Source organism: Filicampus tigris, chromosome 6 (assembly GCF_054856515.1).
Source record: "Filicampus tigris isolate MCC_2025a chromosome 6, RoL_Ftig_1.0, whole genome shotgun sequence".
NCBI lineage: Eukaryota > Metazoa > Chordata > Actinopteri > Syngnathiformes > Syngnathidae > Filicampus > Filicampus tigris.
In genome coordinates, this window is record NC_141222.1 from 27662555 (window position 1) to 27673546 (window position 10992).

Sequence of the window (10992 nt, forward strand, 5' to 3'; positions counted from 1 at the left end):
TAATATTTTTTATACTTCCTCATGAATTTTTTAAAAAAAACATTTGGTTTTTTTCCTCTAATTTTTTTTTTGGGGGGGGGGGATTTTATCCGAGGCTCTACTGTTTTGTTTTGTTTTTTAAAGTTAGCCAACATTTTTTTTGTTTATAATATTTGTTTTGAATAACATTTCTTTAATTATTTCCTCAGGAACTTTGTCTTAAAATCTGATGTTTTTCTAGTATTTTTGTCAAATAAATTTGTAACTTTCCTATTTTTTATGCTTGACTAATCTTTTTTTAAACTCAGGTTTTTTGTTTTTGCCATTATTTATATATTTTGTCTGTTTGCATTTTTTTTTACAATAATTTGTTTTGGTTTTTTTATTTGTGCATTTTTGGTCTATTTTTTTTTTCCTTAAAATTTCAAAAATTTGTGTCCTTTATAGAAAATAAACAAATGTAGAATTTTTTTTCCCTATTTTTTTTTTTTGGTTAATACTTTTGTTTAGTATTTTCAGTATTATTTTTATTTTCTGAATAATTGTATTTCTTATTTCTATTTACAATTATTTCTAATATTTTGTATTTTTCTGATAAAATTTTGTATTTTGCACCAAATCTTTTTGATTTCGTCATCTAGCATCGACAACTGTTAGTAATTTTTTTTTTTTTGCCATTGTCTCCTTCCATTTTTGTTCCATTGCTATTTGGTCAACAGGAGTCGGTATCAAGCAGCTGTTGGTGAACAAATGACTTTGATTTGGATCTGATTTCCCCCGGGCTAACGAACAGCAATTGCGCCCCAAAAAAACAACACTTCCACCCAAAAACCCTGCAAACGTGTCTTATTGGTTCAAAACCTATCTATGTCACTCCAGGAAACGCTGCTAAAAATAGACCAAATGTTGCCAAAATGTTCTAGGGAGGGGAAAAAAAAAAAAAGAGCGAGAGAGAAAAAAAAAGCCAATGACGTGTAGCACAGCAATGCAGAACCTCTGTGGGCTTCTATCATCAAAAAAGCAGGCGAGCTGCTGTTTGTGTGTGTGTGTGTGTGTGTGTGTGTGTGTGTGTAGTGTATGTTGTGTGTGTTGTGTGTGTGTGTGTGTGTGGGAGGGGGGGCAAGGTCGTCTGGATTGTAGAGACAATCTGGAGATGATGATGATGATGTTGACGAGGATGATGAGCAACATCGGCTGTTATTCTGCAGGTGGGCTCCCCCTGGCGGCCGGTTGGTGAACTACATGAGGAGTACTTTTGTGTTGTTGGCGGGGGGGGGGTAGAGGGGGGAGAACAAACGCGCCTCACCTTCATCTGTTATGCTCCATTTAGCACTTTAAGCCATCTCCTGACACACTTTCCATCGTGCGCCGGCCCGGCCTGAGAAGAAAGGTGAAAATAAATGAGGGGAAAATGAAATTGTTTCAATAGATGAGGCAATTTAAGAGGCTAAAAGGCCAGTTTGGAAATACACAAAACATATTTGGACTGACGTTTGGTTGGTGAAACACTGCAGACTTGGGGTTCAGCTTTCAGGAATTTACCTATTCGCTGAGCTGGCCTTGGTTGTTCACAGGATACTGGCCTGGATGCCGATTTTTCTTTCTCTTTTAGATCCTCTGTTAGTCATTCCAAACCCTGCCTATTCATTCATTTTTAGAACCTATCCCCTGTTATTCACTGCAACCCTTAACTAGGCGCTATTGTTTTTGAGCGTATCCTCCGTTACTCGCTGAAAAACTCACCCCGTCGCTTATTTTTTTGAGGGGGGGTTATATCTTTCTTTATTTTCTGAAAAACCTGCAGAGTCGCTGATTTGGTGCGGAGAACTTATATCCTCCATTGAAAAACGTTCACGTCATTTTTTAGAAACCAAAGAAAGAAAGAAAGAAAGAAAGAAAGAAAGTCTCATGTCAGAGGGAAAATCTCGCAGGACCCCTCGAGATTAAACGAGACTTGGCGGATGAAAAGGCAGAAGGTCGAAGGTCATGTCTTGACGGTGGCGCTAGTTTGCCAATTATTTTCAGTGGAAAAAAGTGACACGAAAAGAAAAGACATTGGGCTCTGGTGCGCCGTCACTGTTTTCAATTTTGTATTCCTACCGTGCTTCTTCGCCGCACCCGTCACCTCGCTTCCCGATTGGCTGTACGTCACTGTCAACGGGCTGCCTGCTCGTTTGTCCTCACGGTGAAAATTCGGGCCCCCAAAAAAAAAAAATCCAACGTGTTGAATACCCCCAATTTGAGGTCGGACGTCCATCCGAGCGGCCGAGATCAGGCTTTATCTAATAAAATGATCTTCGGAACCATTACGAGAGTCGGTCCCGAGACCGAAAATCGGGCCGATCATCATGCCGTGTGAACCAGGCTTTAGAAAAAAGAAGAAAAAGAATACAATGAAAAAGGGAAGAAAAAGGAAACAAAACGACAGACAGACAGAAAGACAGAAAGAAAGAAAGAAACAAAGAAGCTTGTGATTTCAAATGGTCCTGAAGGCAACAATTAGTAGACGCATTCGACGAAAAAGACTTGAATACTCCCCCCACAGTGTATGCCAAGCAGCATTTTCGATTGCGTTTAAACACAAGTGTACGAAAACTTACATGCATGTCGTGTGCGACGTGACGGGCCACACGCGGCGTCCACGTCAGTCCGGTGCACGTGTGTGTGGAACTCAAGCCCCCCGGGGCGGCCACCGCCGAAGAATGGCCGGTCGTTAAAAATTCATCCTGTGGCGTGGGCCGCAGCGGCGTATCTTTCTCTCTCCGCCTCATTTGCTCCACTTCCGTCCGGCTTGGAAGTTGCAGTCTCCTCGGCGGAAGCTGCAGACTGGGAGCTGCGCCGTTGAAAGGTGAGCAAAACCAACCATTCGTTTTTCCCGCTCCGCCCCTAATCAACCCACCAACCCCTCCCAGCCACTTCCGCATTCTTTGGCGGCACGCGCGAGTGATGGCGGGTGTCACGTGGCCAGGGAACTCCAGTGACGCTAGCGAAAAGCTGAGCAAAGAAAGGGGGTTTCCCGTAGCTTCTCTCCTAAATTTCGTTTCTTGTCAACATAAATACTTCACCTTTTTACCAACCAAGATGCCTAATCAACTCAATATAACTCGTGTGTATCAAAGCGGACGCTTGAAAGTCGCTTTTTGTGAACGCTACACAAGCGTCAAATATTGATATTATGGTTAAAGGAGGCACATTTATGTCAAAATTGGACTTTAAAAAACAATAACGATTCGTTTTGTAAGTTTCACCTTAACCACAGGTTTCAAATTCAAGGCCAGATCTATCCCGTGAAAGCTTGCCACAATTTATCCTTGACTCCTGTTCAAAACTAGTCCTAAAAACGATAATAGTCAAGTGCAAAGGGAATCATGTACAAAGTAAATTTTGTAGCGTATATTTGACTCTAAAAAGACTATATTTGGTGCTAGTCTAAACAGAGGAAAATTTGAGAGGTTTTTTTTGTGTAAAATATTTACTCTAAATATTTTACACAGAAAAAAAACCTGTGATTTAGAGTAAATATTTTACACAGGAAAAAAAAACTCAAATTTTCCTATATTTACTCTAAATATTTTACACAGAAAAAAAAATTGGAGCGATAGTTAAATCTCGTGAAGGTTTTGCACTCATAAACTCAAAGTACATTTTAAAAGGAGAGTTTTTGAGTCAATTTTACTTGCATCGTGTTAGTTTCTTTTAAAAAAAAAAGTCATAGTTTTGTCTAGGTTTACACTATGAGATGGCGAGAGAGATTTTTGTAATTGTACATTTTTTGGTCTATTTTTTTATTTTTTATTAATTTTTTTAATTTGTTTACTTTGTAGAAAATAAAAGTAAAAAAATGTTTGTTTTTTACCTTTTTTTTGTTTTTTTCTTTTTTTGTTTAATATATTGGGTTTTTTTTCACTATTATTTTCATTTTCCCCATAACTTTATTTCTTATTTCTATTTGCAATTATTTGTAATATTTAGTTTTTTTCTGCTGAAATGTGGTATTTTTCACCAAAGCTTTTTGTCTTCATCATCGAGTATCGACAACTGTTAATAATTGTTTTGCCGTTGTCTCCTTCCATTTTTGTTCCCTTGCCATTTGGTCAAGTAGGTCGGTTGGCGTCGGTATCAAGCATCGGTTTGTGAACAAAGGACTTTGATTTGGATCTGATTTCCCCTGGGCTACCCCACAGCAACATCGCTCTCTGAAGTAAAAAAAAAAATGTTTGCGGTCTATCCTGTTTCGTCCGTGGTGGCCTGAAAACGTGCTGCCGTGGCCACCGGTGTAAACAAAGTCCAATACAGCTCAACCCAGGCTCTTCAAATGGAGCCATAGTTATATACTCGAACAAATGTCTTGTTTTTAGAGCATAATAACTGACTATTCAAACGAAAAAGACGACAATGTACAGATTTTGCACTAAAAATAAAAGATATACATATTTATGCCCCTGCCCCTCCGCATCTTCAAATCTCCCCGTTGACACAATAGATACGCAGTTTATTTTGCATTTTATTCCCTTGCCGTATCCAACGTGAATTGAACCATTATCTTAAAAGCCAAGGTACAGAGCGCTCAACTTTGAGGTTTGGCATACCGTTCCGCCACTAGCGATTATGCATTGAAGTTGTTTTCACCGTGATAACAGGCATGATGCTAGGGGCAATAACCGACATAGAAAATGGATGGATGGATGATATATCGGCTTTGTATCAGACTATTTACTGCAGTTTCAAACTCAACAAGGGTTTCGTATGCTTCTCCTTCTTCAGTAGCATTGACATGGTAATGTGGTACACACGGTATGTTCAGGATGACAGCTTTGGCATTCACCGTGGTATCCTGTCGGCTCTCCTTGTTGTTTCACCCACCAGTGGAGCTGCTTGTAAGTGTAATGCCGAACCACCAGATAGCAGCAGTGTGTGCGCATGTGTGTGTGTGTGTGTGCGCGCGCGCGTGTGTTTACGTGCGTGTGAATGCCTTTGATGAACCCTCATCAGTGTGATTCTCTGTTGTACATCCCTCCTCCGTGTTGGAAGACCACCCGCCCGAGTCTGGGTCTTGCTTCCCGTCTGATTGGACCTTTTCATAGCCGTTCAAAGGCAGCGCGTACAATTATAGATCAAAATCGTAAAAGGGAAGAGACGCAGACTCGCGCGGCTCCCTGCGTGTGCTCTTTGCCGCTTGGTAATGATCAGATAGGCTTACGCTTGGGGGAGCAAAAGATCATTATCTGGCAACCCAACACCAGGCCGGACAGATCTGGCAATCCGAGCCCCGGGGAATAATTTGGTTGATGGCACTCATAATCACAGTCCTGACACCGATCCTTCTCGGGGGCCTCTGCGTCGGACTGAGTCCTTCGCCCTGATACCGATACCCGGCGGGAAGACGTCATGTCATGCGTGGCTCTTCCTCCTGATGTACGTGCAAGTGGGCGGGCAGCTGGCGTGTGGACTCAAATTTAAAGGAAAACCTTTTTATGAAAAATGGATGGATGGACTTTTTTTTTTGTGAACCCCCAATTAGCATACATTTGCAAATGATGGATGCCTCCTAAACATTTTTGGATCTATATTATTATCTTAATCCATAAACCTATCCTGTGATCCCAAAACACTCACAAAAAAAAAATAATTTGAAAAAGTCAGCTCATGAATAGTAGGTGTCTCGGTAGGCGAGCAAGCGTTGATGAAGTGCCGCCTCCGACAGTGAAAATGCAGGTCACGCTTTTGCTGTGATTATGAGGGCTATGATGCACTTTGCAGTTTTCTTCTTCTTTCGACACGAGGCCCACGAAGTAGTTCTCTTCTCCCTCTAGTCGTTACGGAAACAAAAGCCATATTTGTGCATTGGCCACAGAGTAGAGGGCGGAGAAGAGTCATCATTTCAGTGAGGCTATAAAACAGAGGGTGTCCTGTAATTCTTGATCCTTGGGGAATTTTGTCAAAAGCGTGTAACAGGCATGTTATCAAGACACCTGGAGACTAAGGGAAAAAAAATGCATATGCCAGCAAATTTAAGACATGGCACGATGAGTGATGTCACCTGCGGAAAACGCGGCCTCTCCTTTGTGCTTTATCTTCAGCGACCCACGTCTCATCCTTTCCCTCTGCCTCTCGTGTCGTCTCTGTCAACCTTTTGTATTATTTATGCCCCGCCCCCTCCGCCGCTACCCGGCACGCTCGGGTTTCACCTGTAGAGCAGGATGACAAATTAAGACTCCTTGCGCCAGCAGCCGCAAGAAACTCCTGTCAAAGTCACGCTGGAAACACCGTCAACTCGCAAGTGTTGAGTGAGAGGGACAAAAGATGGAGTGGGCTTGAAGAAGAGAACAGTACATCCTAAAGACTTTTTCTTTGTATTTTTTCTACCTAACTGCCCCCAGGGGAAGAAACCATTGGAATACTGCCAAGATTCCGCCGACCTCAACATTACCATTTCTGTACTGATTGCTGGTTGAGTGCGGAGGTGACTATAACCTGGTATCAGTGTGTTTGTGCGTGTGGGTTGCCAGATTGAGATTTATGGGAGGTGTTTATCCTCCAGACCTGATGTCAAGAGTTTACGCATACGAGAACATAATAATAATAATAATAATAACAAATAATGCATCCGTTTTATATATGGCATTTATCGGCCGTGGCAGATCTTGGGAGACCTCAATGATACAAACAAGGAGGGCACTAGGTCGGTCTGGGAATGAAGTTTAATTTCTTCTTAAAAGAGATGGGGTTTTTTCTTGTCTTTTTTGTTAATTGAACAAACATGCAGGATTATGGTATGTTTTGTTCTTGTAAACAGGGGTCTTAGGATATTGTTCTTTTTTTTCCCCCCCACGTTTTTTGTTACAATGACCACTAGGGACTTGTATCGTAAAAATTATTATAAATACTACTTTAGGTGCTCCAAAACATAGTTGCAAGCCCTGTCAAATTTGGAAAAAAAAATCATCCACGGACGCTAGTTTCCCCTTGTTGACATGAATTTTGGCAGTCAAATCTATCATAACGAGACACACGAAAAAGTCTCAAGGCTCCATGTCTAAAATTAAACTGGAAGGCGGCCATTTTGATTTGAAGCGGCCACTTTGTGATCCCGCGATCGTATTGATGAGATCCTCTTCGGAGATTCGTCCCAAAATGAGCACCGATGGGAATGATTGTTTTGAACATTTTATCTTCAGATTAAGGATTTGCCCTGGAAAAAGAGTGTGCAAATTGTTACAAGTTTGAAGTGTTCCATTTATTGACCATCCATTGCAGGCTTTTTCCCAATGTCTTTTGTGAAAGCTGGAAAAGCTAAACATGACGTCTTCATGCTTTGTTTTTAAATCCATCTTTGAAGGTGGTTCAACTAACTACAGAGTGTCTGCATATCCGTGTCTTTCCAGGAGGCTTCATGGGGACCAGATTCAGACAGTGTAGGGCTCTGGCAAGGCGGGCGTGCCCTGACAGCACAAATCCACCAAGGCACATCTAAACGCTCTTAAAGGTCAGACTCTGGAGCATTTTGTTTCTCTCTTCTGAACACATCAGCTCTTATTTTTCATGCTAAAAGTCAACCCGGTGTCTGTGTTTAAATGTCTTCCAGTATTTGAGGGCTGTAATGGTGGTGCACTGCTAGCTAACCCGTCGCAAAATGCCTGGCAAGAAAGACCCCAAGAAGGATGACAAAAAGAAGGGTGGGAAACCAGAACCCGAGAAAAAGACAGAGGAAAAGAAAGGAAAGGATGACAAGAAAGGAGGCAAGGAGGACAAGAAAGCCACCAAGGATGACAAGAAAGGAGTGAAAGATGACAAGGGAGGGAAGAATGATAAAAAAGGAGGTAAGGATGACAAGAAAGGGAAGGATGACAAGAAAGGAAAGGATGCTAAGAAGGGAGGAAAGGATGATAGGAAAGGAGGGAAAGACAAAGGAAAGGGAAAGAAAGTGGAATCGGAGGAGGAGGAGGAAGAGGACGAACTCCTGGATGATGAAGAAGAGGATGAGGAGTTGAGTGAAGAAGAAGAAGAAGAGGATGAGGAGGATTACAGGAGGGGGCGGGGGCGTGCAGGGCGTGGGGTGGCAGCAAAGGGAAGACCAAGAAGAGGCGGAGTAGACTCGGAAGAAGACGAGGAGGAGGAGGAGGAGGATGAATATGATGATGACGAAGAGGATGAACCCAAAAGGAAATCCAAAGATGGCCACCATCACCGCCATAAAGATGGGAGGTCAGATGCCGACCCAAAGAAGAAAAAAGGGAAGAAGAGCGAGGAAGCAGCTCCAATTCCCATTCGGGAAATCCCCAAAAAAGGCCTAAAGAACATGTCCCGCATGTTCATGAAATTCTCCGGCTTCAAGCGGCGGAGAAACAGCCGGAAGAAGCTCAAGAGCACCTCACGCTTGTTCCTCGGCCTGGGCAAGAGACGGAACCGACTGGCCAAGAAGAAGCGCCGCAAGTCTATGCTGAAGAACACGTCTCGCTTCATGATGAGGTTTAAGGCCAGCAAGAAGAGAAAGAAAGAGACCAAGGAGAAGGCAGCAAACGACGGGAAGAAAGCCACCTACATGCTGCTGCGCCTGGGCGGAGGCGGCAAGTCATCTGAGAAGAAGGGCGGCTTCTTCAAGGGCTTGTTTGGGAAGAAAAACGGCGACTCTTCTGCCGGATTCAAGGGCAGGAGTACAGTGCTAGGTCGGGTTGCCGCAGCGGCTAGATGGCTGAACAACCGTTTCGTGTTCAACAAGATGCGAGGGCACACTGAGCAGCATTACAGGGAGGGACAGCGTGGGCATAGCCGACGGCGACACCTCCATGGCTACCACAACCGCGGCTATGAGCAGTGGGAAGACCCACCCGAATACGATCAAAACGGTTACGGACATTTCGATAACGGCTATGACGGTTACGGTGACGAGATAGCTTACGGGGGCCAAGATCCATACAGTTACTATGGTGACGGAGCAGGGCCAGACTACCAGGACTTGGGGTACTACGAAGATGAGGGTATCTATGACCCCAATGCAGAATATTATGCGCAAGGTCTTTATGATGAGGACACAGGGGCCTACTATGACCCCCATCTGGTTGCCCAAGGGTACTACATCAATCAGGAACCAGCGTTATATGGCTACCAGCAACAACAACAAGCAATGCCAATGTACAATGAAGGTGGTCTAGACTACTATGCGCTAATGGGTGAGGATCCAGTGTATGGGCTTCATCAGGCTCAGGTTCATTATGATGAAAATGGGCCAGCTGATTATTATGACAGCAGGCAAGCATATTACAATAATGTCCATGCAGGAGCCTTTGGAATGCAAGGTGAAGCTCTACCAAACTACCATGATGTTGTGGGTGTACCCTACCAGGACTTCAACTCTCAGCAGATGGTTGGTTTTCCCATAGGAGGCCAACAGGTCTCTGGAGGGCAAGCAATGGGCGTACAGGGTCTCTACGGGGATCAGTCCACGGACCAGATGGATCAGTATGGGGGTGATACTGGAGGGCTTCACGAGGGCGAGACATTCCGAGTTCCCAGACCTCAAGTGCGCCTCTTTGGAAAAGAGCGCCTCGAAGTACTGCTTCCCCCGCCACCCAATCTTCCTCCTGATCCAGAATTTGAAGACATGTCCGATATCCAATACGAAGACCAGATACCTCTCGCACCAGGTCATTCAACTGGCATGATGTTCCAACAGCAAATGATGTCCCCGCACGAGCAAATGATGATGTCCTCTCAGCAGCTAATGCCAGCGATGTCACCTCAGCAGCAAATGTTAGCACAACAAAGTATGGTACCTCAAATGCTACCACTCCAGGTCATATCCCCACAACACATGTTAACCCCGCAGCAAGGGATGTTGCCGCAGCAAGGGATGTTGCCGCAGCAAGGGATGTTGCCGCAGCAAGGGATATTGCCGCAGCAAGGGATGTTGCCGCAGCAAGGGATGTTGCCGCAGCAAGGGATGTCACCTCCAATGATTATTCCCCAATCAACGATGCCGCCAGAGGAGCAAGTGGCAATTTCACAGCAACCAGTGATGTCACCACAAATGATGATTCCCCAAGAAATGATGTCATCAGACGAGCAGATGATGTCGCAGCAGCCGATGATGTCGCCACAAATGATGATTCCCCATGCCATGATGTCACCGGAAGAGCAGATGATGTCACATCAAATGGCGTCGCCCTATCCACAGATGATACCCCAGCAGAGTTACAGCATTCCACCAATCCCCACGCCAACTGCGATGATTATAAAGCAAGCAGGTATGTCCCCACTTCCTGCCCGCCGCATGTCACCCTCTCCCAGTCCATCCCGACACTCTGTCATGATCCCCCCACCTCAGGCAGCACATCACCCCAATCCTATGGCCTCAATGGCACCCTCTCCGGTCTTGCCCCAGAGACAAATCCCCTCCCCACATTCAGCCATGAGGAATGGAATCATAAATGCCCAAAGACCCCCCTCTGTCATTTCACGGCAGATTTCGTATCCTCCCTCTCCTGTGGCTTCCCCCCTGGCTCATCCCAGAATGCGACCTCAGGCCCCCCAGGCTCGGGTGCCCTCGCCGTCTTTTTCACCCCGTGCTTCCATGATTCAGCGAAGTCCTCCACCTTCACCGAGGACCTCAATGATACAGCGCTCTCCTCCCTCTTCACCACGTGCCTCGATAAGGATGCAAAGTCCACCGGCAACACCAGCTCCTGCCAGAAGTCCGTTTGGAGGGAGAAGGGTGACTGGACAACCCTCTCCAGATCCTGTATCCCCTGCCCTCTCTCCTCAACTCAGCAGAACACAATCTCCAACTCAATCTCGCCGAAGTTTATCCCCCGAAGGGCGTCGACCAATATCCCCCACTCTCTCTCGTCGCTCGACTCGGCTACTAAGGGATCCCACACCACTAACCAGACCGAGGATGGGAGGAAATGTTCCCTTAGGAACTGTCAGACCCTCACCTATGGGGCTTAGAGGGCGTCCAGTACCCCCACCCACCCAGAATGTGCGTCCATTCCGCGCCGCTTCTATCAGAAGCAA

At 45.0% G+C, this 10992-nt stretch overlaps 1 long non-coding RNA gene across 1 annotated transcript; it reads right to left on the minus strand.

Annotated features, from left to right (window-relative positions):
* Positions 1 to 252: 252 nt before the first annotated feature.
* Positions 253 to 2854, minus strand: LOC147146567 (uncharacterized). Its single transcript, XR_015087203.1, has 3 exons — positions 2580 to 2854; positions 1286 to 1357; positions 253 to 1217 (listed from the first exon to the last, which is right to left on the minus strand). It is a non-coding gene; the product is annotated as an uncharacterized LOC147146567 (long non-coding RNA).
* Between the last annotated feature and the right edge of the window lie 8138 nt (positions 2855 to 10992).